The sequence below is a fragment of the Bos javanicus genome, chromosome 24 (genome assembly GCF_032452875.1).
Source record: "Bos javanicus breed banteng chromosome 24, ARS-OSU_banteng_1.0, whole genome shotgun sequence".
NCBI classification, from domain to species: Eukaryota; Metazoa; Chordata; class Mammalia; order Artiodactyla; family Bovidae; genus Bos; species Bos javanicus.
In genome coordinates this window covers 19,093,204-19,120,471 of record NC_083891.1, presented here as the reverse complement: position 1 = coordinate 19,120,471, position 27,268 = coordinate 19,093,204, and positions in this window count along the sequence as shown.

Genomic DNA, 27,268 nt, shown 5'->3' with positions numbered 1-27,268 from the left:
AATTTGAGGAGTATCAAGCTACTTTTGAAAGCATTTTGTATGAGCATGGTAGTAATGATAGAGAATGCTACTTGAGAGGCAGATACAAAGCTACAGGCCCACGTGATCAGTTAGGCAATTAACTGCAAGCAGGTGCCAAAAGAGATTTGATTAAAATGGGGATGATTTAAGTTTGCTAGAAGAATACAATTCTAATTCTTCTGTCTCCTCTTCAAGGCTCTGTTGCATATTCCCCAACTTCTTCTGCCTTACCACTCAGTGTCTGTTTGTATAAACTCTCCTCTCCAACCTGAATGAAGACTCTTTGCCTCCCAAATAGAACTGGTGTCTGCTGCCCCCAGACATTTCTTTTCCATTCCCCGTCTGAAATGCCCTGTCATGTCCTACTGAGCTTCTTGTTGTATCCAAATCCTGACCATTCTTCTTGACCAAGGTCAACTCTCTTATCCTACAATCTTCTCAGGCCACTTTAGCCCACGATTTTCTCTTTCTTTTTTTAAACTAATAGCAGTTTCTATCTCTGCCACTCATTTGACAATCAACTATATAATACATTGTGACAGCTCTGATATTACATTGTGCCATTTCATTATTTCCCTCTTCTGTTTTTCGTTTTTTATCTATTTCCTCTCATATTTTTCTTTATAACTGTAACTTCACTCAAACATCCATATAGTACTGGTGACATTTTCCTCTTCTGCTATATCTTCTCTTAATCTGTGCTTAGTATGTAATTAGACTCAGAGAAGGTGTTTCATAAATATTAGTTGTTAGAATAAAAGATGGGCAGTTCAGTTTGATGTTGCATTTCCTCAGATGAAACTAGAACAAAAAGATAGACTCACACTGCTGATGTAAGGATGAAATGAGTGATGTACATAAAATGCATAGCTTGGTAAATTTCACTTTCCCCAGAATTAACTCACTAACTGAAATTTTTATGTCATAAAACTATATGGCTATATTGAAGCAGTGTTTGGACTAGAATGAGTGATTTGAGGCATCATTCATTCAATTACTCACTTTGACACTAAAGAGATGTTTTACGTTTTCATTTTTGCATGTCTTCTTATTATGTCAGTGATTATTCTCTCCCACGGTCAAGATAAGGGATCATAATTTCTTGACTCATTGATAATTGATGCTAATAGTATGATGGTCTCTCTGACAATTCAATATACTGACCCTGATGAAAGAAAAAGAAAAGAAATGGATGCATACACACACCTGCAGCACCCTTAATCAGACCTGAAGCTTCCTGCTGACAGATATTTAACTCATTAATTCTGTTTGGCTGTTGATCTGACACCATCACTATAATACAGTATGAAGTGCTAATTATCACAAAATCCAATGATACAATTTACCGGGAGAGAAAAACTTTTTAATTTTTCTTTATTGGAAGCTGCCTGCTCCTTCTCTTAAATTTGATCAGCATTTACTGTGATAGAAGAAGAAACCATGGCACCGCATTTGCCTTGAGCCCTAACTAATGCGAAGAACAGTTCATTCTCAATCCATGTTATTTTTCAGGTAATTCAGCACATCACCGGGTGCTTAATAAGAGTTTCTGTTGGTAATCTAAGAAGACAAAACAAATCTGAGATTCTGTATCCCTTCAAACGGGAGCTCCGCTAAGTCGGGTGATGAGCGGAAGAGGCCAGGACTCGCTTCCTTCAAATCCGTTCGTGTGCACAGGCACCAAAGGGCTGGACATTTGTTTCATCCCATTTATTAAACTAAGTGGGCTGGTCAGTTTCAATACTCCTTCCAGGTCCAGATTTCTTAAAAACAAAGTCGCCACTTCCACAGACTTCTGAGGAGAGGGTATGTGAGTCCTGAAGTCTGGGAACTGCCAGTTAGCTCCTAGTCCAGACTGCTGATTCTAAGCACAGACCTAGGGAGTGCTGGGAGTATCCTTCCCAGAGCATCCACTGCCTCTCCTAGGAAACCACTCATGGCCTAAGGTTCTCCAGTCAGCCAAGTCCCCCTGTTGACCTAGTCAAGATCTGGTGATCCCGGAGTAGCATTGCCTTTGCCTTATAGTCAGCTAACAATTGCGCAGTCATTTTTGTACCTGGAGGCATCACTAACCACATGGCTTTCAGCTTTTCTTTTATAGATCTCTTAAGACTGTACCTTCTTTCTTTTTCCCTTATTTTATTTATGTTTTATTCTTTTTAAGTTGAAGTATGGTTGATTTGCAATGTTGTGTTAGTTTCAAGTATACAGCATAATGAGTCCTATATATATATATGTATATATATATATAACAAGACATTGAACATAGATCCATGTGCTATACAGTAGATCCTTGTTGATTATTTTGTATATAGTAGTGTGTATGTTAATCTCAGACTCCTAATTTATCCCTCCCCCATCCCCTCCCTCTTTGGTAACCATGTTTGTTTCCTATGTTGGTGTGTCTATTTTTATTTTGTAAATAGTTCATTGGTACCATTCTTTTAGAATCCATGTATACGTGATATATATTTGTCTTTCTCTGCCTGACTTACTTCACTTAGTACAATCATCTCTAGGCCATCCATGTTGCTGCAGATGGCATTATTTCATTCTTTTTATGGCTGAGTAATATTTCATTGTGTGTATGTGTATAATACACCATATATTCTTTATCTATTCGTCTGTTGATAGACATTTAGGTGGCACCCATGTCCCAAAAATAGTGTGCAATGAATTCAGGCATGCAGTTATCTTTTTGAATTAGAGTTTACTCTGACATCGACATGACCTGTGCCTGTAAGTGGTGAGAGGAAAGATGGGACAAGGAGCGTGTGTGTGTGTGAGGAGCGGTTGCTGTGGGTGGAGAGAAGTGGGAGGGAATGAATGAGCAGGGCTGCATGCTGCTCCTGGAATGTGCCCTCTATCTTCCAGGCCATCAATCTCACCTTTTTCAGCAGAACTCCCTTTACATAATTCCTATTCCTGGAGCTCAACAATAGAATTCAACAATGGGAGAAGAAAGGCAAGGAAATTTTGTAGAGCACAGACCTCTTTAAAAAGTTCACTTTATGTGCAATGAATGAAATATTGAACATCCGGTATATTATTTTAAAAAGGGATATTAAACAACAGTGCAGGACTGTCTGATTATATTACAATGTCTATCTTCTCATGTGTCAGCAACAAGTAACGCTGAAGGAGGCCTAATTATCATACTCACAGTGGTCCAGGTAGTAAAACAGTTATGCTTTGCATTGCTCAGGATGTTCAGAGCTGAAATAGATAAACTATGTGGGAGACTAGTAATAGGTAATTATTCTCTACTTACATATTCAGCCTCATAATTCTAAATTAAGGTAAGTGGAAAAAGCTTATAAAATATTCAAAGCTCCTTTATCTTTCCTCCTCCCTCTTATTAGAAACTGTGCATGAATTTGCATAGAATAAACTGAGCTCATAAATCAAAGAAGAAACTGCAAGAATGCTCTTTGTAAGTTATAATTTAAGGTTAACTGTAGCACATTTTGCTTACTGTATTATTAATGACTTTCGTTCACTCATGACAAGATTACATATTAAAAATTGTTGGTAGACAAAACTCAGTTCATAATCAATTTGCTTCTTAATGTGAGCAATCTGCGTGCATCCCTACGGCGGAGGCAGGTTTAGCGAGGATAATGGAAGGAGTGCCTTGGGAAGGATGGTTCTCACATAGCCCAGCTCCCTTGGGGCTGTGATTGACAGGCAGCCTCGAAGGAGAATGAGGCCACTGATGCTGGGCAGCCCTGGATGGCTCAGGCCTGGCTCGGGGCTGCTACCTGAAGCTCCTGGGTTGGCCCCCTCTCCCAGTAAGCCTCCTCTCTCTTTCCTCCTGTCATCCTACAGCACTTGACACTTACCCACCACTAGCCAGTACTTGATATCTATTTAGCCTCATGGCCTCGTGTTTTAAAATTCATCACAGCCATTTACTGGAAAATGTATTCTCTTTGCACTGTTAAGCCAAGTCCCTTTCCACGTGCTTTCTCAAATCAGGTTTTTGGGTACTTGAGCTGTTTTTCTCATTTTTCTTGTTCTTCCTTGTTCATGGCATATTTAGATTTCTGGCCAGTTCCTTGCCTTCACTTCCATGTTTCAGCATTGCTGATCCTCTTTAGAAATGCTTTTTCTTTTGCACTTGAACAAAGGACTGCCAACCCTGCCTTGGCAATTATAGCTTCCCACCTCCTGGACCTGAGGGTAAAATTTTCATTCGAGTAGAGTTAGATACCAGCTGCCTTCTGATGCCTGTGCTACAGAAAGACTTACCCTCGCTCTCAGCTGCAGAAGCAGAGTGATGGGATGTTCACAGGTTACTTCTCTGGAAGTCAGCATGGGTGGGTTTACTCTTGTGCTGTGGTCTTGTGTGGCAGCCCTGGCTCTGCTTCAGGTAGGATTTTGGAAGAAGAATCATTTCTGAGCTGTGCACATGCCTGGGTGTTTTCTGAATGTGTGGGGAAGCATCTGAAAAGCTTATATTGCAATGTTAAATTGCTTTATTTCATTAACGCTTTAAATCCCAGTATTGTAGATTCAGATGGGTAGACATTTATTTATCTAGAGTGTGTCTTGAAATTATGTCAGAAGCCTTTATGCTGAAAACACCTGAGGTTTCAGTCCCTTGGGATGAGGAACTTTTGATGTAGATGTAGTGTCTCTAAGATGGATAAAGCATTGACGGTAGATTCTAAACTATCTTCAGGGAAGATTGGGGTGGACAGTCGTTTCTTATTTGATACTAATTTCGAATCAATGAGACTGACTTCCTGGACCTTCGCTACCTCAGAGACTCTCCCTCCCCTTCCACATGCAAATATTCCAAGGAAACTAGAAATATTCAGAGGGACTTAATGGAAAGTCAGAGGAGCCACAAAGATAAAAGAATGTGTTGAGATGTGGTGTTGGCAGAAAATAGTCTGAGAAACGTGCTGAGGTATGAAGTGGCATGGATGCTCGAGGGGGAGGTGACTCATCTCAGATGGAAAAAAAAGCCAGGCCATTCATTAAATTCAAATTAAATAACAGGGATGAAAGGGAAAGTCAAAAGTGACTTTTTTCTTTTTCTGCTTGATTTAAAAATTGAGTGTTCTTAGGAGTTGCATCTCAACCTCTTCATACTTGACTCTCGTCTTAGTGGCCTCATTACTCTCTGGGCTTCAACCCTGACTCTTAATCCCTGACTCTTAACATTTCTCACCTCAGTGCAGCCTACACTCCAGTCTTATGCTTTCAAGGCCCTGCCTTTTGCTCCCACGAAGCACCTCAAAGTTACCTTGTCCCAAATAGAACTCCCTTCTTTCCCACTCAAATAACCCCTTGGACTCTCCATTTCTGTGCATTACAGTCATCCTCCCAGCCTCCAGGCCACATCCTGACAGTCTTTCAATCTCCCCTGCCCCTCCAGGCTCCATCCAAGCCCTCCTGACCCTACCCAGGATGTTCCAAGTCACCTCTCACCTGCAGCCCCTGAACTTGCCTTAGCACAAGTGCTCATTGGGTGCCATTGCGATTATCTAGTGATGGTTCTTTTGCCAAAGTTATTAATCCTCAGGCTGTCATATACATCACCATAATGTAGCTTCCTAAAACAAATCTTTTTTAAAAAGAGTTTATTTATTTATTTTAATTGGAGGATAATTACTTTACAATGGGCTTCCCTTGTGGCTCAGCTGATAAAGAATCCACCTGCAATGTGGGAAACCTGGGTTTGATCCCTGGGTTGGGAAGAGCCCCTGGAGAATGGAAAGGCTACCCACTCCAGTATTCTGGTCTGGAGAATTCCATAGACTGTATAGTCCGTGGGGTCGCAAAGAGTCAGACATGACTGAGCAACTTTCATGTTCAATACAATATTGTGGTGGTTTTTGCCATACATTGACATGAATTTTGCCATACATAGCCATGGGTGCACGTATGTCCCCCCATCCTGAACCCCCTTCCCTCTTCCCTCCCAACCCCATCCTTCTGGGTTGTCCCAGAGCACTGGCTTTGAGTGTCCTGCTTCATGAATTGAACTTCCACTGCTCATCTATTTTACATATGGTAATATACATGTCTCAGTGCTGTTCTCTCATACCACCCCACCCTTGCCTTCTCCAACATAGTTCAATAGTTTGAACTTTTGGTCATGCCTCTTCTTTATTTAAAATCTTTCACTGGCTCTTTGAATGATCAACTCAGATTTCTCAGTGTGGCTGTATAACCCTTACGATCTTCCTCATGTCTGCTTATCTATTATCTTCTACTTCTCAACTATAGACTTGTGGATTTCAAATCAAACATTACTTTCAACTTCTCTCTCTTTTTCTCCTATAGCATCTAAATTTTAGGCAGTCACTCTTTATTTCACTTTTAGCCAAAGGCAGAACTTTTATTTCTGTAATGTTGCCAAAATGTTAATTTAATTCATTAAAAAAGGTATGGAGCATTTATTATGAAATTCTAGGAGTTGGAGGAGATGGGGGAAGTGAAGATAGTTGAGTAAAAGCAGAGAGTGAAGGAGAACAGAAGACGAAGAGGACCTTTACCTCTGCAGCAGCCCCGTTTGCTTTCCAAGAGCACAGCAACAAGAAACCCTGGGGAATAGTCCTGCTAACACCATTCTGGGAGCAACTGCAATCCTAGATGTTCTGACCTTCCTTTGAGTGGAAGCTGAGTAATGGGTTCACATTGATAGACCAGCTCATAAGGGCTACTTACTCTCCCAGCTTTTTTTTTTAAACATTTACTTTATTTTTATTTTTTTGTTTTTTTAACTTTACAATATTGTATTGGTTTTGCCATATATCAACATGAATCTTCCACAGGTATACACGTGTTCCCCATCCTGAACTCTCCTCCCTCCCCGTACCACCCCTCTGGGTTGTCCCAGTGCACCAGCCCCAAGCATCCAGTATCATGCATCGAACCTGGACTGGCGACTTGTTTCATGTATGATATTGGAGGCTAATTACTTTACAATATTGTATTGGTTTTAAACTCAGAGACACAATATCCCAAACTAACACTTGAAATGGGATTCCATTATTACCTTGGAGTTATTACAGTCTTTGTTTTTCACATGGTTACATAATTCCAGCTGAGCTCACCTGTAAGATTTCAGGCTCTCTAATTTGCCAAGTTCAGTTTGTCATAGGCACGTATTTAGTTCTTCTGTTGCCAAGGGGTCCATCACAGGAGAAGGCTTGAATATTCATTAAAGTACCACATTGCCTTTTACCTTGGGGAGGCTGTGACCTCCTAAGTTGGAAGAAAGATCCATGCTCTCCACATAAATGAGGATTTTGCATTCTCATTTTGAGTGGGGAATCCCAGAAGGGTGGGGAATGGGAATTAAAAAAAAAAAAAAAACACACACACACACACACCAAAAAAAAAAAAACCCACAAAAACAGAAACAAAGGGGGAAAAGAAGGAGAGACTCAGTTTGTGTATTTCTGCTTCTTGCTGGTGAGTCTGACAATAAAACTATAAATATTACAATATAGAAATTGCTTAGTAGCTCATTTGAAAGTTATCCCTCCAAAGTCACAAAATCATTCATAATTAATTGTCAATTGATTGATGCAGGCCTATGCCATAGGAGTTCTGAGGAGGTGAGATCAGTGTGGATTGAAGCAGCCCAAGGGCCTTGAACAAAGACCAGGACTGCAGTGTGAAATGGAAGGAGCAGCTTTTGAGGGTGGGGAGGCAACGGTGTTCCCTGGGTGACTTGAATTCACAGGGTCATGATGCTCCCAACAGGGTGCCCTGCAGACGCTGGCTGAAGTAGAACATATGCCACATCTGAGCAAAGTGTCATTGACAACTTCACTGCATGGGGTGTTTTGAGCTGTTGCACTGAGGCCTCCTAGATCTAGTACAGAATCTGTGTTTGACTTGATGTTCTGTATGGAAGCGTATAGCGCACTCCTCTATTTCCCCTCTCATCTAATTCTGTTCTATGGAAGATGCTAACTGCTATTGACACTTAGACATGCAGTTCCCTTTCTATGCGTCTATATACGTAGATACAGATACATATCCATGTATACACCAACATTCACACAAATTCTAAACCTAGATGGGATCAGTTATATGTATACAATTTTCATGAGTTGCTTGATTTATTGTCTAAGCATGTACCTGAATGATCATTCCTCATCAATTGCCTTCATTCTTTCACATTCCACAGTGTCCTAGAGGAAATGGTAACCCACTCCAGTATTCTTGCCTGGGGAATCCCCACAGACAAGAGCCTGGTGGGCTACAGTCCATCAGGTCGCAAAGAGTCGGACATGATTGAAGTGACTTAGCACACGCTGGATTGATGGCCATATAACTTGTTTTCAATTTTTCTCTAGGGTAAAAATCATCTTGATATTTACACTTTTGGACCAACTATTCATTTCTCTGTAGGACAGGTTCATAAAAATAGAATTGCTAACTTTGAAAAAAATCCACAAGATTAAGTTCCAAAAAGATTCTATCTACATCACACTAAAGTATATAATATGTGTTAATGCCCACTTCCCCTCATCAATGTTATCTTTCTCTGTTTGCAAAATTGGTGTGTGAAAAATGGTATTTCATTGTTTTAAAATGCATATTATTGATTACTAGTGAGGTTTAATATCTTTTTAATGTGATTGACCCTTTTTTTTTCAAGGTATTTTTTTTTTTATGGCTCCAAAGAAGCCATTTGTCTCATTTCTAGTCCTCAAGTCCTCATTAAAATTCTTCAATTAGAATAAAATCAGTTTGACTTCCACTGAATCTTTCCTAACCATCAAATACCTAAGCCAAGTAATGTGAAAGTGTTAAGTGAGTTAAATAATCAATTGATCAATATGTATTCACTGGGCAATTAACGCTTCTAGTCTGTTCTGGATATTGTTGTGGATATGGCGCTGGCCTTTAAGAAGCTTATGTAATCTTTTAGGGTGATAAGACTCAAACTGTAATCAATGGCAGTACCACTGTTTACTAGACCCCAAGGACTGTAGGAAACCCTGGAAGAGAGGGGCTCTGTGGGTTGGAGTAGCTGAAAAAGGCTTAATAAAGAAGTTGTAGTTGTTCTTAACGTTGAAGGGGCCTTCTGGAGGAAGGGAGTGCATTTTAGGTTGGGAAGAATAGCATGAGACGAGACACTACGTGGGTAAATTGCAGCTTTTGGAGAGTAACAAGGAATGTGGTCATCTTGAAGCAGGAATCATGGAAACCTAAAGGAGTCCACAAATTCTTGAGCTGCTGTGTATACTACCCCCAGCCCCACCCTTGTTTTGATCTGCCTTTGTGAGGCTATATGTCAGGGAGTGGGCTATCAGGCTCAGGGTTCAGGAGGACAGATAAGGACAGGGGCAAAGCTCTGCCTTGTGAAACTCCACCGGATCCCCCAGGAAGCTGCTGGATCAGAGACCTGCCTGATTGCAGCCCCTAAAGCCTCATCATTTTGTCCAGAGGTGCCATTGCTGCAATTACAATCCAAACCCGGAGTCAATTACTCACTGTGTGAATCACCCCCAAAAGATTGCTTTTTCCTTTTCCATTAGTATCACACATAATTGCACTCTGTGTGGTTCCTAAACTCTTATTCCTGACTTCAATGTCCGTGAGGATGTGGGGTGGTTATAAAGTCCCTTCAGCTCCTATCACTGACCTCACTGACACTTTACATAAGACTCTTTTATTATTTTCTTCATTAACAATACATCCAAACTCCTACCATTAATTTTTTAGCTCCTCGTGAGGAAAGAATCACTGTGTTTTCCCTGCTGATTTTTCCATATGTTCATCCTTTCCTCTTTTTATTTGTCTCCTTATTAATGGGGAATGTTAACACTCACACACCCTTCAGCTGTCAGGGTGCCTGATTTTGGTGGTTCTGTGCTTTCTTTTTGATGGGCCTTCTCCATTGCAGACCCCACCCTTCCCTATCTCTTGGCTTACAAGATCACAATGAACTGACCTAGGGCGTCCTTTCTCTGTTTTTCTCCCTGTTTCAATGTCAATCAAGCAGTTAAGCCCTGCTTTCACTTTCTTTCTGCTACTGAGTGTGGCTGCCCCATGTATTACCTGCCCCTGTGTGCGTGCATGCTGTTACTTCAGTGAATCCTACTCTTGGCAACCCTATTGGACTGTAGACTGCTGGGCTCCTCTGTCCATGGGTCTCCAGGCAAGAATACTGGAGGGTGTTGCCATGCCCTCCTCCAGGAGATCTTCCTAACCCAGGGATCGAACTCACATTTTCTGTAGCTCCTGCATCGCAGATGGATTATTTACCACTGAGCCAATAGGGAAGCCCATCACCTGCCCTTAGGGTTACTATATGGGATCAACCAACTCATCATCAAAGGGCAAAAGCCATGCCTCTCCCTCAGCAGCAAGGGAGACAAAAGATGAGAAGAAGCTGGGGTAGGGTAGGGTATCAACCCAGCAGGCAGGCCTCCATCTGGCATACAGAGGACACTGTTCCATATTCGGGCCAGAACTCATGCAAAAGCCCTAGTCTGGTTAAAAAAGAATCATTAGGAAGGGATTTTAGTCAGTGGTGATATTTCCAGAAAGTCAAGTAGTGGCTCTTGGAAACATTTCACAGGAAACACATTCACCAGCTGGAGTATATGATGGGCTGAGGCATTCAAAAGCCAGAACAGGAACGTGACACAACAGTGTGCAAACACTCCAAACACGTGGGCAATGTCTTAGTCCAGGAGCACAGGGGTCAGAAAGGATAGGAAACCCAAGCCAAGGGACAGTCATGAGGCTGGACAAGCAGAGGAGGGGCTTCCAGGGAGGCGTAGAGTGTGAAGGAGTATTTAGAGAGCACCACCAAGTCTAGTGGTGCTAGTAGTAAAGAACCCACCTGCCAATGCAGGAGACATAAGAAACATGGGTTTGATACCTGGAACAGGAAGATCCCCTGGAGGAGGGCATGGCAACCTCCTCCAGTATTCTAGCCTGGAGGATCCCATGGGCAGAGGAGCCTGGTGGGCCACAGTCCACAGGGTCGCAGAATCAGATACAACTGAAGCGACTTAACACACATGCACACACACATACACACACACCCTCCAAATCTACAGTCACAAATTTAATGATTTTTCACCTACAACTAATGTCTCACTCCAATTCAACAGTCTATTGTGTTATTTCCTGCAAATTGCCTTCCTCAAACCTTTTCAATTTAGTTTCCATGAAAGTAATAATTATATTTCTTTTGCAATCATACTTTGTTGATTTACATAATATTTAGTTAAAATGTGTCATTATAATAAAAAGCCCCAAATGGCAAAAATATATTTCGTCATAAACACAACTGACTCTTGGTGAGCATGGAACTCACAGGTGGGAACAGAGGTATGTAGGTAAACCAGGGAATTGCCTCCCAGTCAGAGGCTTTTAGTTTGCTCTGGGCATAAGAGAGAATACCAATTAATCTTAATTGTGAGGCAAGTGTCATTTCCTGTCCTTCTCTCTACTGCCTCTCAGCCAGAAGGAGAGTATAAGGCCCTGAAGGATGAGAGATCATGAATTCAAGGAGGGAATGTGGCTGAAAGATGAAGGGTGATGAGTTGCTTAAAATCTTCTATTTATATATACTTGCTGTATACATGCGGTGAAGGCAATGGCACCCCACTCCAGTACTCTTGCCTGGGAAATCCCATGGACGGAGAAGCCTGGTAGGCTACAGTCCATGGGGCCGCTAAGAGTCGGACAAGACCGAGCGACTTCACTTTCACTTTTCCCTTTCATGCATTGGAGAAGGAAATGGCAACCCACTCCAGTGTTCTTGCCTGGAGAATCCCAGGGACAGGGGAGCCTGGTGGGCTGCGGTCTCTGGGGTCGCACAAAGTCGGACACGACTAATGCGACTTAGCAGCAGCAGCAGCAACAGCTGTATACATGGGAGAAGGCAATGGCACCCCACTCCAGTACTTTTGCCTGGAAAATCTCATGGACAGAGGAGCCTGGTGGGCTGCAGTCCATGGGGTCACTAGAGTCAGACACGACTGAGCGACTTCACTTTCACTTTTCACTTACGTGCATTGGAGAAGGAAATGGCAACACACTCCGATATTCTTGCCTGGAGAATCCCAGGGACCGGGGAGCCTGGTGGGCTGCTGTCTATGGGGTTGCACAGAGTCGGACACGACTGAAGCGACCTAGCAGCAGCAGCAGCTGTATACATGTGTGCATGCATGAGCATGAAAGTGTGTGTGTATTGCAAAGAAATAACAATCTTCTTGAAGGCAACTACGAGCAAAGTGGTGACGTTAGAGACCAGACTGCAAATAATTAAGACATGTCTAAATGGAAAGGCTGGAGAAGGCAATGGCACCGTACTCCAGTACTCTTGCCTGGAAAATCCCATGGGTGGAGGAGCCTGGTGGGCTGCAGTCCATGGGGTTGCTACCAGTTGGACACGACTGAGCGACTTCACTTTCTCTTTTGACTTTCATGCATTGGAGAAGGAAATGGCAACCCACTCCAGTGTTCTTGCATGGAGAATCCCAGGGACGGGGAGCCTGGTGGGCTGACGTCTATGGGGTCGCACAGAGTCGGACACGACTGAAGTGACTTAGCAGCAGCAGCAGTGGCAAATGGAAAGGCAGTTGAAATAGCAGGCGTGGACTATTTTTCAAAGGAATTAAGGGCCCAGGTAAAGGAGAATGATAAGGACTTCAGTGGAGGAACAAGAGAAGATTAAGACAAACTTTGTAACATAAACAAGAGAAAATCATGTTTATAGTTGAAAGTAGCATGCTGATGGAGAGGGATGTTGGAAGATGAAGCTGAGAAGATGTGCTACAAAAACAAAAGCAAATGATACAAATATTAGTTCATACAAGAGCAGATAAAGTTCTAAGACAAAAGCAGGGATGTATGGAAACACTGAGACACGATTCAGCAACCTCTCCAAGAAAAGAATCCATAAATCTATAGACTGAAACGATGTTTTTAATGCAATGATGTTACTGGAAATAAAATACATACAGTGATTGTGTAAATGAGGGAATTGAAACTATGTAAGTGCATCGAGAAAGACTTACCAGGTAAGGATAAGACTGAAATGTGAACAGAAATATGAAAAGGGATTTCCAGGCAAAGTAACAGGTTGCGGGAGTTTTGGGCACAGGACTCACAGGTGCATCTCACAGTGTGACGATGCAGAGTTGGGTTAGTGGTTTGGTGTGGCTTCTGCGCACTTTCACTTTTCACTTTCATGCATTGGAGAAGGAAATGGCAACCCACTCCAGTGTTCTTGCCTGGTGAATCCCAGGGACGGGGAGCCTCGTGGGCTGCCGTCTATGGGGTCGCACAGAGTCGGACACGACTGAAGTGACTTAGCAGCAGCAGCAGCAGCAGTGGCTTCTGCGCAGAGCGCTTGTGGTGGGGGTGGGAGCTGGGGGGCAAGGCTGAAGCCGAACACATTGGCAGCAACATTTTTACTTTTATATTTTTATTCTTAGAGTGAGGAGATTGAATTTTACCTTGTAAATTTGGGGACCTTTGTCCAGCAATGATTTTGGAAAATCTGATTCATGTTTCTTATGAAGTTGCAGATATAATAGTGTGAAAGAAACACAATAACCAGATTATTTTCCTGGAGCAATAGTTATAGTCCCCTGTTTTGAGAAAAAGTCTTTCTTCAGCATCTTAAAGGGGCATGTGGAATTTGAAGCGTAAAACAGAAGGTCTTTGTTTCCTAATTTAGGCCTAATGTGAATTCTTTCTCTCTATACATGGATATATGGGCTTCCCTGGCGACTCAGTGCTAAAGAATCTGCCTTTCAATGCAGGAGACATGGATTTGATACCTGGGTTGGGAAGATACCCTGGAGAAGAAAACTGTAACCCACTCTAGTATACTTGCCTGGGAAATCCCATGGACAGAGGAGACTGTGGGCTATAGTCCATGAGGTCACAAAAGTGTTGGAATGACTTTGCAACTAAAACAACAATAACAACACACACACATACATTGATCCAGAAAATAAGATGAAATTGATGTACAGGGTTAAATTGTAGAGGCTAACTTTATGTTCAATAAAGCATTTTAATTTTCAGAAAGAAGAAAGAAATGGGAAAATAACAAGGAGGCTTCCGTCTGAGATCCCAAGGCAGAGGTAAAAGGCTGGAAGAGAAGATAAATGTGAGCTCTCTGCAGAGAAGGAGAATTGCTCTCCTTAACCCAGGCAGGGGAGAATAGGTCCTAAGGAAAGAAAGGTTTAGTAAGACTTTCTGAGGCTTCTTAGTCTTCTATGAGTTTTCTTTCCTTTTCTTTTTTTTTTTTTGGAAAACATCGACCAGAAAGCTTTGTTGTTTAGGAAAGGGTAAAAGGATGTCTGGTTGAATTGGAATTGACAAAACTAGGCAACTCAGAGAGGGCAGTCTCAGGAGCAGCCTTTAACCACAAAAGAGATATTGAAGACGATGCGATCGATAGAACTGGAGCGGGCGCGGGAGGAAGATGATGAAACCCATCAAATTCGATCACTGGGCAGAAGTGGTCAGCGTCAGCTTCCTCTTCAAGGGTCACTCGATGTCAGCCTCCATTCAGGGGCTTTCGCCTCCCCTGCTGATTGCATTCTTAGGACCATAAAGTTGGAACGTCGAGAGGGAAAAATGCATGCTGCCTGCTCCAAACTTCTTGAAGTCCCTTTCACAGTGGCCTATCTGGGTAGGTTTTCTGGATTCCTGGGTTACAGAGACTCAACTGCCCAGACTACACAAGAGGCAGGACCACTCTACCTGAAGACACATTCATCATTCATTCATCTGTTCAAGTTTATTCCTATTTGCAGACGATTTTAAGAAATATGGCTATAAATCCTTTGCAGCTTCTTCCATCAAGAGGTGGAGTCTATTTCCCCTGTTAGATCAAGCACTCTTCTTGATCTAACAGAACAGGGAGAGACACGTGACTGCCCCAGACATTGCCATCGTATCTGAGCTGAGACAATTGTGCAAACTCCGCTGAATGTGTGTACAGAAATGGGCTCAGCTGTGCCCAATTCCAAATGCTTTCCCACAGGGTTCTTAGCAAACAAAGGGGCTCAAAATAAGTATTTGAGTAAATAGGTTTGGGGGTAGTTTATTATGTGGCACCAGCTAGCTGATCATCTAAAGGTAGATTTAGGAAGACTCACAGTAGAAGGGATCCAGAAATCAATACTGGATTTCTGGAATACTGAATCCCTCCAGGCTATCAGAGGCTCAACAAAATAAGATTAAGGAGAAAATAGCTATCTTAAAACCATCCTAATAAATTATCATTAAACATCAAGAATCCAATCATAACATTCAGGCAAAACTCCAGGTAAATGCTGATTGCACTTAGAAAACATCCGTTCAAATGACTGCATTGTAACAAGAAAACAGTGATGTGATAGCATCTATAAAGGATGTAATAGGAGTCAAAAAAAAAAAAAAAGAAAAGGGAGTGTTCTCTGTCCCTGGAAAGATGAGACAGGGAGTGTGTTTTGGCATCTCTTGAGTGGTAGATATAAGCCTGTCACCGAGTGGGGAGCAACTGCCTGTGCATTTGACTATCTGATTGAGGTCACTCCTTTCTCTACCTGCTTTGTTCCCCTTTTATCAAACAACCTTTGGAGTATAATCTGGGTTCGTGTACATACTTGTTCATAGGAGAGCATGTTTTTATCCATAAGCACTGACAGTCTATCTACTTAATAGTTATATTTCTCATTGTAAATTAATGAACTGAGCTTCTGTGTTTTATAGACTGTCTTTGTAAACTTGATTCATGCATTTGCTGGGCTACCAGTCTGACTTCATGCCTATAAGCCTAGGATGAAGAGAATGGTGAATTCACCAAACATATGCTCTACTTGAGTGGGAAACAAGTGCCTTCACTGGCAATACCTGGCCTCATTTGTACCTTTTACTCAAACTCAGAACAGCCCAAGTCTCCTGAGATCAAGGCCTCTTTCACTTCTCCTTGTGGTTAGTTATAATGCAAGCAAATGCTTCTTGAGGGCTCAGTGGGTGCCAGACATTGCTCTAAGGGCTTTACAAGGGTAAAGTGAACCTCACAGTGACCTGAGGTGTAATGCTATTCTGATTTGACAGATGAGGAACCTGAGAGACAGACAGGTTTAGTAATTTTCACATAGCCAGGAAACACAGCAGAGAAGGCAATGGCACCCGCCTCCAGTACTTTTGCCTAGAAAATCCTGTGGATGGAGAAGCCTGGTAGGCTGCAGTCCATGGGGTCGCTAGAGTCAGACACGATTGAGCGATTTCACTTTCACTTTTCACTTTGATGCATTGGAGAAGGAAATGGCAACCCACTCCAGTGTTCTTGTCTGGAGAATCCCAGGGACAGGGAAGCCTGGTAGGTTACCATCTATGAGGTTGCACAGAGTTGGACACGACTGAAACGACTTAGTAGCAGCAGCAGCAGCAGGAAGCACAGAGCTGGGATTCAAACTTAGGAAGTATATTTCAGGATGCTTACCTATGACCACCAAGCTCACCGATGGACATTACTTGTCCAACCAGGGTGATGCTGTCTTTTTTTCAAACCCCATCCCTTTAAGAAGAAATCTGAACATCTCCAAGCATCTATCAGATTAAGTCCAAAGTCTTCTATATGGCTTTAAAGGCACTTTAAATCTGATTCAGTCTGATCTCAATGTATTGATAGAACATCAACTCCTATGTTTCATTTAATTTTAACAATTACCTGAAATGTTTTATATGCCAAATATCAAGCTCTATGCTGATAGAGAAACAATGATAAATAGTTTAAAATAGGCAAATAAAATACAAATCTGTGAAAATATAGCAGAATTAGGCAGTTGGTGTGTGTTTGTAGCAGAAGAAATTCACCTCTGAACTGGGGATGCTCATGACTTGGAAAGGAGATAGACTGTAAGGTCATCTCAATGAGGATTGTGTTAGACCAAGTGGAAAGAGAAAATAATTCATTACAGATAAGAAGAACAACATAAGCAAAGACAAGATCTTAAAAGAGCCAGGGTCATTTTAGGAACAGAAAATGCACAAGTGTGATAAGAGCAAATGAGTATGATTTCAATTAATGTGAAAAAAATAGAGTGCAGCTGGTGGTGGACAGGCTAAGAGGTTTAAACTTAAAGTGATAGGTCAGCTCAGTGATTTTAGCACATTCACAGTGAGTTTATGATTGAAGCCTTGAGAATTGTGAGGCTCTTCAGTGTAGACTTGAAAACACAATCGGTGCTTAAGAGGACTACTCATTTAATTCCTTGTTCTGAACTGTTTATCTGCAACTCTGATGGAGAATCATGGGGTGCATAGGTACTAATGTGGTGTTTCCAGGGGCACATTCTGAGTCTCAGTATTCACTTCAAATACTCCTCAGTTGATGATTTCCAGGGTCACTTATGTTTGAGACAAGCCTAGTATATCTCTGTCTTAAATGTTTGCAAAGCTCAACAAGATATTAAAACCTTTGAAAATTTCTACCACATAAAAATGTCTTTAGCTATATTTAGTATAGCTTTCCAAGCTTATTGCTATGAAATTTCCCTTGGCTTCTGAAAACACTATTATTATATAGGTTAGTGTTGCTTTCTGTTGAAGATTTGGGAATCTTCCATTTAGTTGATGTCCTTCATTAAACAAATGCCACAATATGTCTTCTTCCTTTTGGGGCCTGTAGGCAGAACACAGAACTTGCAATGGGGCAGCTAAGTTCTGGTTCTCAGAACTGACCAACAGTGTGACATTGTATGGATAATGGGGCTGAACCAACGTTTTTTCATAGGATGAGTGAAACTGATGACTTCTGACTTTTCTTCTAAGACAATCACAGGAATAGGTTGGACGAACATATTCATAGTTTTGAATATACAAGGATAGTTATTGGTTTTATACACTGAAGTTTTGGCCTGAATTCTGAACCAGGTCAAGAGTGTATTAATATTATAACCAGATAATATCTTTGTACCACTCTCCCTGGACTCAGATGACCTGAAGTAGCATGGCTTCTGCCTTAACCCCTAATCTTAAGTGATCTGAGAAAAGAAGCATGAGCTTTAAGATAAAGGCAACATTTCTACCACCAGCTGCCCTAAAAATGTTCTGTGCAAAGGTCCTGAACTGGAGATCTTAGAAACAGGGTCGTCAGTACTGACTGGAGCATGTCAAATCCCTTCAGTTTGCTGCAGTTTCATGACTTTGGAAAGTGGATTTTAGACTAGACCGGGGTCAAATTTCTCTCAGTGTGCAAAAATATTGCTCTTGCAATCATGTAGAAGGGAACATTAGGATGTAAAGGAAAGTTTGAAATCCCATTTCATTCTGAAGAGATATTGAGTGTTTCTGTTTCTTACTTCTGTCCTTACATGTATCAACTTTCCTTACAGTGAAGAGTCCAAATTTAGCACGTGAATGTCAGATAGGAAATGTGGAGGTTTCTGAGATTAACATTCTGGTAAACCCATCTCTAGTGATTCAGGCACTTCTTTGTACCATTTGTCTGCTTTAAGCGTCTGTTTTGATGTCTGTGTACCAGCTTTGAGTTCACCTCCTAACTAAGAGGATCCACCATGTAAATTCCTGAACTCCAGAAATCAGGGCCCATCAAGCAGTGGCTGCTCTAATTCCCCAAAGAGGCCAACTCCTCCCCCGGAACTACAACTAAAGGAAAGTAAAAGCTGGCTGTGACAGCTCAAATGCAATGACCTCGAATTTCCTCTTTTCTTAAGCCTTTTTTTTTTTTTTAAATGAATTGCCAAGAGGCTATTGGTTGGAGAGGCTGAAAGGGAATTAGAAAGGTGGAAATGTAAAGTGCAAAGTGGGTGGTTTCATGGATAAAGGTATTTTGGGGAGGACAGGTTGAAAAATTTGTTGAGTTTAGGAGGTATACAATATCTTTTATGTTTTATTGTTGCTGAGAAATCCGCTTATGGAGTTGGCAGTGAGATAGTCAACCAACCCCAGGAATACCAATATGTCAAAAGGAAACCTTTTCCTTTCAGCAAATAAAATATTAAGAGGGCTCAACAAGAGCCAGTGGGAAGTGGCCTGGAGAAGGAGATGAAAAATTAATTTTAATGCATGGAAGACTAAGTAATTCACTTATTTCACAACCTCAATCAATTTTAATATTTTAGTATTTAATGTGAATGTAGTGGCTCTCCAATAATATTTTAAAATTTGTTTCTCCCTTTTTGGCTTTTGTCCTATGAGTACTTGAGTACTTTCTATTTTCTTGGCCATTTTTCTTAGTGTCTAGATAGGGAGGTTTCAATGATTTCACATTACTCAAGGCTAGAATCTACCCTCTCCTCTCTTCACCAGTTTTAAAAGTTATAAGATTACTAAATTGGGAGCAGAGGCAGCAGGAAAGACCCTAAACCAGCTTTTAGGCAGGCTGATTTTTGGAGAGGCCACTGAACCCCGAGAGCCTCTCACATCTTCTGGGACAAGCCATTGTGTGGAGAGCAAAACGGGGTCATTTAGCCATTAGTCCCTTGGATATCAGCCCAAGAGGGGAAGCTGTCTGCCTTTCCCCACAATTTAGACACTTATCTTACAAATTCACCAAGCTCGGTGATTTCTGAACAATGCCAGCTGTTAGGGAGCCATTTCCCTGGCATTTTCCCCATAATTTGATTTGAAAGGAAAAGATTAAACTCAGTCCGACCCAGAACTGTCAGCCCAATGCCCTCAAAGAGTTTGACAGAAAAAAAAAAAAGAAACCAACAAAACCTTGCAGACACTTAGATGAAGAGACCGCCTGCACCTGTGCGTTAAGGCAAGCTCTCAGGCACATCTACAGGCCAGAAAAGGAAGGTGGGTAGGACCAACCACGGAGACTTCTGCCCGAAAGATGGATGAAGGGAAAACTAAATTCATGTCCTTATTGATGACCAATTTTTAGGCAATGACAATTTTAGGAATAAGGCTAGATTGCATTTAAATGGTGAGCAGCTGGTATGAGTTAAAATGTTAGCATTTTAACTATATTTAACTGAAATATTTCAAATGTTAGCATTTTAACGATAGTTATAGCAGCTAAGTTTTCCAGGGTGTGGTGATGGCACTTCCAAATCAGTAATAAACATTCTATCTATTCTTCTATAACTGAGTAAATAAAAATATCAGATTTTTTTGTGTGAAATACTTATTTTACTTAATGCTCCCCTCAAAATATGATTTTGATCATAGTCTTACCTTTGTTTCTCTGGTAAGGTCATTGATTCCTAGAGAGGTTAACTTGTTAACAGTGAAACAGCTGATAAACACTAGAATTGGGTTTTGGTCCATCTTTAGATCCTGGGGTCTTATTGTTTTGTTACGCAGCTTCCCTGCAAAACACAAGGGAGAAATGTGTTATAAAATTTTTAGCCCATGTTGGTTGAAAACTAACCTGGTGAAATCTGAAACTGGCCCCCGTACACGAAGAGTAAGGAGAGACCAAGAAAGAGTCAGGTGGTGGTGTTAAGAAGAAGGAAATTTACAAAGGAGACTTATCTCTAGAGCTGTAAGATGAGTAGATCTGCCCCCACCCACCAGCATCTTAAGAGTTTATGGAGATTGTGAAGTTAGATTCTGTCACATATACCATCCACATGGTCTCAAAAATATATACCTCCTTCAAGCCTGCATCATTGAATATGGCTCCCACTTTGGGAACAGTTGGTGAAACATACATTCCAAAGATAGGAAGTGGGGACAATAAGCCTGGGTCCAGCTCTTGGGTCAACAAGCACTCATATCTTCTTGATGATCTCCTCCAACAATCCAATGGAATTCTTAACTTATACTGTTGCTCAAACTTTCTCAAATACAAGTATTTTAAATTATCCTTCTTGAAATTGGTCTCATTGTTCTTCTTCCCTGGGCTCTACCTCAGTTTACTGAGGGATATGTTGGGGAGACCATGGATGCTTCTGTTGATATCACCCTCTAAGTTTAGAAGCAAGTCTCAAATATTTCTAATTTATTTTGATAAATGTCAGTGTTTAATATCAAGAAATATATTATAAAATCAAAACATATTCTTTCAATTTAGAAATAATCCAATTCCCCCATTTCACAGGTGAAGAAAGAGATATAGAGACTAACTTCTCCAGAGTCACAAAGGTCAGTTCAGTTCAGTTCAGTTATTCAGTCGTGTCCGACTCTTTGCGACCCCATGAACCACAGCATGCCAGGCCTCCCTGTCCATCACCAACTCATGGAGTCCACCCAAACCCATGTCCATTGAGTCATTGGCACCATCCAACCACCTCATCCTCTTTCGTCCCCTTGTCCTCCTGCCCGCAATTCCTCCCAGCATCAAGGTCTTTTCCAATGAGTCAGCTCTTCACATCAGGTGGCCAAAGTATTGGAGTTTCAGCTTCAGCATCAGTCCTTCCAGTGAACACCCAGGACTGATCTCCTTTAGGATGGACTGGTTGGATCTCCTTGCAGTCCAAGGGACTCCCAAGAGTCTTCTCCAACACCACAGTTCAAAAGCATCAGTTCTTCTGCACTCAGCTTTCTTTATAGTCCAACTCTCACATCCATACATGACTACTGGAAAAACCATAGCCTTGACTAGACAGATCTTTGATGACAAAGTAGTGTCTCTGCTTTTTAGTATGCTATCTAGGTTGGTCATAACTTTCCTTCCAAGGAGTAAGTGTCTTTTAATTTCATGGCTGCAGTCACCATTTGCAGTGATTTTGGAGCCCAGAAAAATAAAGTCAGCCACTGTTTCCCCATCAATTTGCTGTGAAGTGATGGGACTGCATGCCACGATCTTAGTTTTTTGAATGTTGAGCTTTAAGCCAACTCTTTCGCTCACCTTTTTGACTTTCAACAAGAGGCTTTTTTTGTTTTTCTTCACTTTCTGCCATAAGGGTGGTATTATCTGCATATCTGAGCTTATTGATATTTCTCCCGGCAATCTTGATTCCAGCTTGTGCTTCTTCCCCAGAGTTTCTCATGATGTACTCTGCATATAAGTTGAATAAGCAGGGTGACAATACACAAAGGTCATTGGTGGCCAAATGACAGTTGGATCTTACCTCCTGTATTTTAATTTATTCTTGTCTCAGTGTTCCATTTCAGAAGCATTAACATTTTCATTTTTTACTACTTCTTAAGGTAATTAGACATATGTTTATATATATACATATAAATAATATGCCTATATATGAATGTATGTAAAATTTACCACAGGTATTTGTACTTTAATTTTTCTCCCAACTTCACCCTTTTTTTATGCAACACATGGTATGTCTTCCATGTTTTTGACAATTAAGATTTTCCCTGTTTCTTCATCCTCATCTGTGCCTAGGACAATTCTGCCAAGCATTAAGTCCTCATTAATTATTTAATGATTGATCAATCCTCTTTGAGATGAATTTGCAGGCATTTATGATTTTGAATTACTTGGTGAGTTATTTTTATTATTTCCTGTTTTTAAAATTTTTATTTGTAGGCTTCTATCACACTCAAGAGGTCACCTTGTGCTGCTGAAACACTGAAATCCATATTCCAAGAGCAACTAGAAGAGCATAGAATTTGGTTCTGTTAATAGTTTATTTTGCATTGCTGAAAGTTACTCCATCTCAATTTCCATTCCCATATGCCAACTTTCCTCCTAATAAGCAAAAGTAATGAAACTTCAGTAAATAACAAAAATACTTGGCTTAAGACTCAAGGAGAGAGGGTGCCTCTGTCTTCATTTTGAGTCCTTGGAACCTGTCATGAGATAGTCAATATGTACTGGGAAAGGAGAGACCCAGAGGTAGTGAGCAATCAAAAAAGTATTAATATTAGATTGAGAGGATATACAGAGAAGGATATCAGGGATCACAGACATTAATCGGGGCTTTCATTTGCTTGGGTTCATAAATACTTTCTTTATTAAGCAATATGTAAAGACAGAATTTTGTCTTTCAGAATTCCCAGAGATGTAAGGGCAGGTTAACCAATCTATAAGTACACAGTGCAGATCTTTCCACCTACAGGGAAATGTGTGTGTGTGTGTGTGTGTGTGTGTGTGTGTGTGTGTGACATAGATAATATTCTTTCTTGATTCATTTAATTGCTTTGTATTTGAAAGAACATAGGATGGCTTATGAAGATTTATAGACTATAACAACATAGGACATTAAGAATTGCCAAGAATGAAGAATAAACAAAAGAAAAGATTTCAAATGAAATTAAGACTGAGGCATACCTAAGATGCATATCATAAAAAAGTATGAAAAAAAGGCATGCATTTGATCTAGGGAGGCCAACAGAACTGCAGTGGCAGAGTGTCCTGACATTTACTAACCTTGTGATTTTAGACAACTTTGTCTATCACTTGGACAAGATTTTGTACATGCTGTGTTTTCAAACACTTACAAAACATTGTCTCTACCCTTCAGGATCTGGCAGTCTGGATGGGAAAACAAGATTTACTCAATGGAAACAATTAGAATTCACCATTGTAAATGTGTCCTCACCCATGCTCCATCTCACTCAGAGTTCAGTCTTTTCCTCTTTCTTCTGGATGTCTGTGCTCCCTTCCCTCCCATCTTGTGTAAGGTCACCAGCCATAACAAGTATGTTCTGTCCCATCACTTTCCATCAGAGCATTCCTTTCAGAGTGTTTCCTTCATCGTCACCAGCTGGAGGTGATCTTCACCACTGTTGGCAATCGCCATTTTTTGTCGCATTATTTTTCTGTTATTATTTTTCTTTTGATCCGAATCTTGCCCTGTCCTAGCTTTTTCCCCCTGACAGATGCTCCCTACATCCACACCATCCAGTGACCTCTGCAGCAGGTCCCTATATTGTAGCCTTTGTCATTTCTATCACCCTCAATGGCTGCATTCACTCTTACCCCCTGAGGATGCACTCTCATTTAACTTTGACACATATCTTCATTATCTCCCTGAGAAGAACTACAGGGGCCTAGAAAGAACTGCTGGAAGCGGCTCACATAGTTTCTCAGAGGTGGTAACAATTGGGTGATGCAAATTTTACAGAGGAGAGAAACATTAGAACTTGAATGAGCACAGCTGTAAGGCACTCAATACTGATGAGAAGGAAGCTGGTGCTGGGATAGATGAGGGCTAGGGCAGTTGAGTCTATCAGAGGGTCGCAAGTGGGAACAGACTGGCTTCTTCAGGCCCAGTGTTCAAAGGTGAATAATAATTCTACCTGACCAAATCTGAAGTTGAGTCCAAGGGTACAGTATCCCAAAAAACAAAGGTTTAGAAATTTTCTTCAAGGAGTAGGCTTTCTGTTATGACATAATATATCAATGATACAGTGAGGAATGTGACGCAGATCAGGTCTCATGCAACTCACAGAGGTCATGTTCCATCAGTCAGTTCAGTCATTCAGTCATGTCCAACTCTGTGACCCCATGGACTGCAGCACACCAGGCTTCCCTGTCTATCACCAACTCCCATGTTCCATCAGTTTCTATCTAAATACCTATCTGCTAGAGTCCTGGTTTTGCAAACTTTCTGGAAATTAGTCCATATAAACTGGGTTGTGTTCTATTTCTAGGAAGTTCCTATCTAAATATTTTAGATATTAAATTAATAAAAGTGTTATGTATGTTTTCGCTTTCAAGAAGAGATACTGAAAACATTTCAGATTTTATTGTATTTTTAAAGTCATCATAACAAAATACTTAAGTTTACATTTTTAACTGGTATTATTGTAAGCTTTTAAGGTAAGTGGAGCTTTCTGATCATTATAAATGGCTCCAAATTACAGTAATTCTTGGCTTCTTATAAACTATTTTTATTATTTTATTGTCATATATATCACAGTATCATATTTATGTTTCTGTGTATATGAATATATGTAATTCATAGTGATATACATATACTTTAACTGCATTTTTTAGTTTGTGAAAATAGAAAGTGTAAGTTGTTCAGTCTTGTCTGACTCTTTGCAACCCCATAAACTATACAGTCTATGGAATTCTCCAGGCCAGAGTACTGGAGCAGGTAGTCTTTCCCTTCTTCAGGGGATCTTCCCAGCCTGGCCTTCGAACCTAGGTCTCATGCTTTGCAGGTGGATTCTTTACCAGCAGAGCTGATACATCCCTAATTTTCAGAGTCTTTAAATCTCCAAAGGTCAATGTTTGGTAAATATGTACACTCAAAATAAGACTTTTTTGGGGGGCTGGTCAAGAGAAGAACAGATAATTTGGTGAGATGTGTACAGAGGAACTGTTATCACCAACATTTTCACTGTTACAGATGAATCTTAATGCAGATTCTGCTCCCAGTCTTTGGGAGAATAAACAGCTGGAGAAGAATGCCACCTTCCTGAATCTGAAAATGAAGTTGATTATGAATTTAGCAGCACACCAGGTAATCCCATACTATGACTTGGTGACTGTGCTTAGGCTGAGGCTATCAAATTTAATGTCTTTGGCAATCCCATTTAGCAACTTCTTGGGCACTGATTGACCTTGGGATATGGGATAGAAGCAGTTGTCTGGGTATCTCAATCTCATGTTTGTTTTGGGATCAAACATTAAAAATTGGAGACCTCCTGAGAGATAAATCATTCAACTGAGAAGAATGTTAGCTGTTGTTGTTTTGCTTGTACTCAAATTGAGTTGGGAATTAGACCAAAACCAGGATGTCTGGAGTCAGCAGTAGAGCAGGAACAGATAAACATCATATACAATATTAGTGGCAAGAATAGACCCCAAGAGTGATGCCAAAAATAAATACTGGCTGTCTACAAAGAGGATGCCAAGAACCAAGTGGAAATGTACCAAAATCAGTATCAGAAAATAAGGCTAAGTCACAGAGCTGGAGGGAACACGAGACTCAGAAAGTTAAGAGGAATCTACTGTGCAGAATTTCCTTAGACTCTGATTACTGAGCAACAGACTTAGACCTGCCTTTCCTCCATTCATGCCTTGGCCTTTCTCAAAGCTTGGCACAAACAGAGTCCCTCGTGGAATTTCTTAAACATCCATAGATAGTAGCCTTTCCTGGAAGTCTTGTTAAAAACATAAATCCCTACGTTCAAAACCTGATCCACTGGTTAGAACAAGAAAATCTACTGGTTTAGAGCCCTTTTTGTATAAAAGGCCAATAGTAACTATTTTTGGCTCTGTGAGCCATATGGTCTCTGTCACAATTACTCATCACTGCTTCTGTAGCATAAGAACAGCCATACACAATACAACACATAAACCAATGTGTTACCGTGCCCCAGTACTTTTTTTTTATTTTTTACAAAACAGGTGGCATGCCAAATTTGACCCATGAACCATGGTTTCCTGACCTCTGGTTTAGAACTATGTCATTCCTCCCCCCAACACAGTGGCCTCATGCAACTTTGTGAAAAATAGGACTTCAAAATAGAAAGCCAGATGTTTCTTGTAATCACCTATAGTGTTTCAGATAATGCTATTATTGATGCTCAAAATCTCTGACTATAAAAGTTGCTGGGATGTGAGTATACACAACTGTGGCAGCGAATGCAGTTTCTCCTGGAAGTTACTGGCAAGGGAACTCATTTCCCCAAGTAGCTCACTCACTTGCCTGCTCTCATGTTAGAAATTTCACCTTTGGTAGATCGCTTCAGTTCATAGCAGCGCTATGTTTCCTGATACTGAATGCAAGCCAAAGAAGAATTTAATTGTTCCTGCCCTCATGGGGTAAGAAAAGCAAATTTTCTTTTGACAACTTAAATACTCCTGAGAAGGTAAGCAATTTTTTCCATGGGAAACAATGGGTTGAAGACAGAACATGGAGTTTATTTTGTTAGCATCAAGCATTAATAGCTAAGTGTGATTGCTTATAAAAGTCTTTCTGTGTGTAAAATGTGGTTGGGAAGGCATTGGTGGAATGTATTAAAGAGATGGGCAGCATTGAAATGACATTTCCAAAGGCATTTTAGTCAAAATCCAGCTCTTTCATTAAGAAATCATCTTCCAGCTTCCAGTGGGGTATAATCAGTTTCTTGATTAGTGTTTGCAGTCACAAGGGTTTAGAGTTGCTTCTACATGACTCAGGGACTCGCCACAATCAGCTCAGAAAAATCAAGCTCTCTATAGCTGCTTGTCAACCTCTGTGGGCTCTGGATTCCTGTGGATATGCCAGTCAAATGTAGAATGGTGACAATATTGACAGGTGCTCTTGGGGACTCTTAAGTCTAGCTTATCTTTCATAGATGGATAGTGCATCCTAAGATGCGACTTGACTTCTGGGAACAGCTAATTTGATAAACCAATTGAGGATAATACCTTTTTAAGTTATTTGCATTTATTTCAGTTAAGATATTTGCATTTTACTAGAGGTTT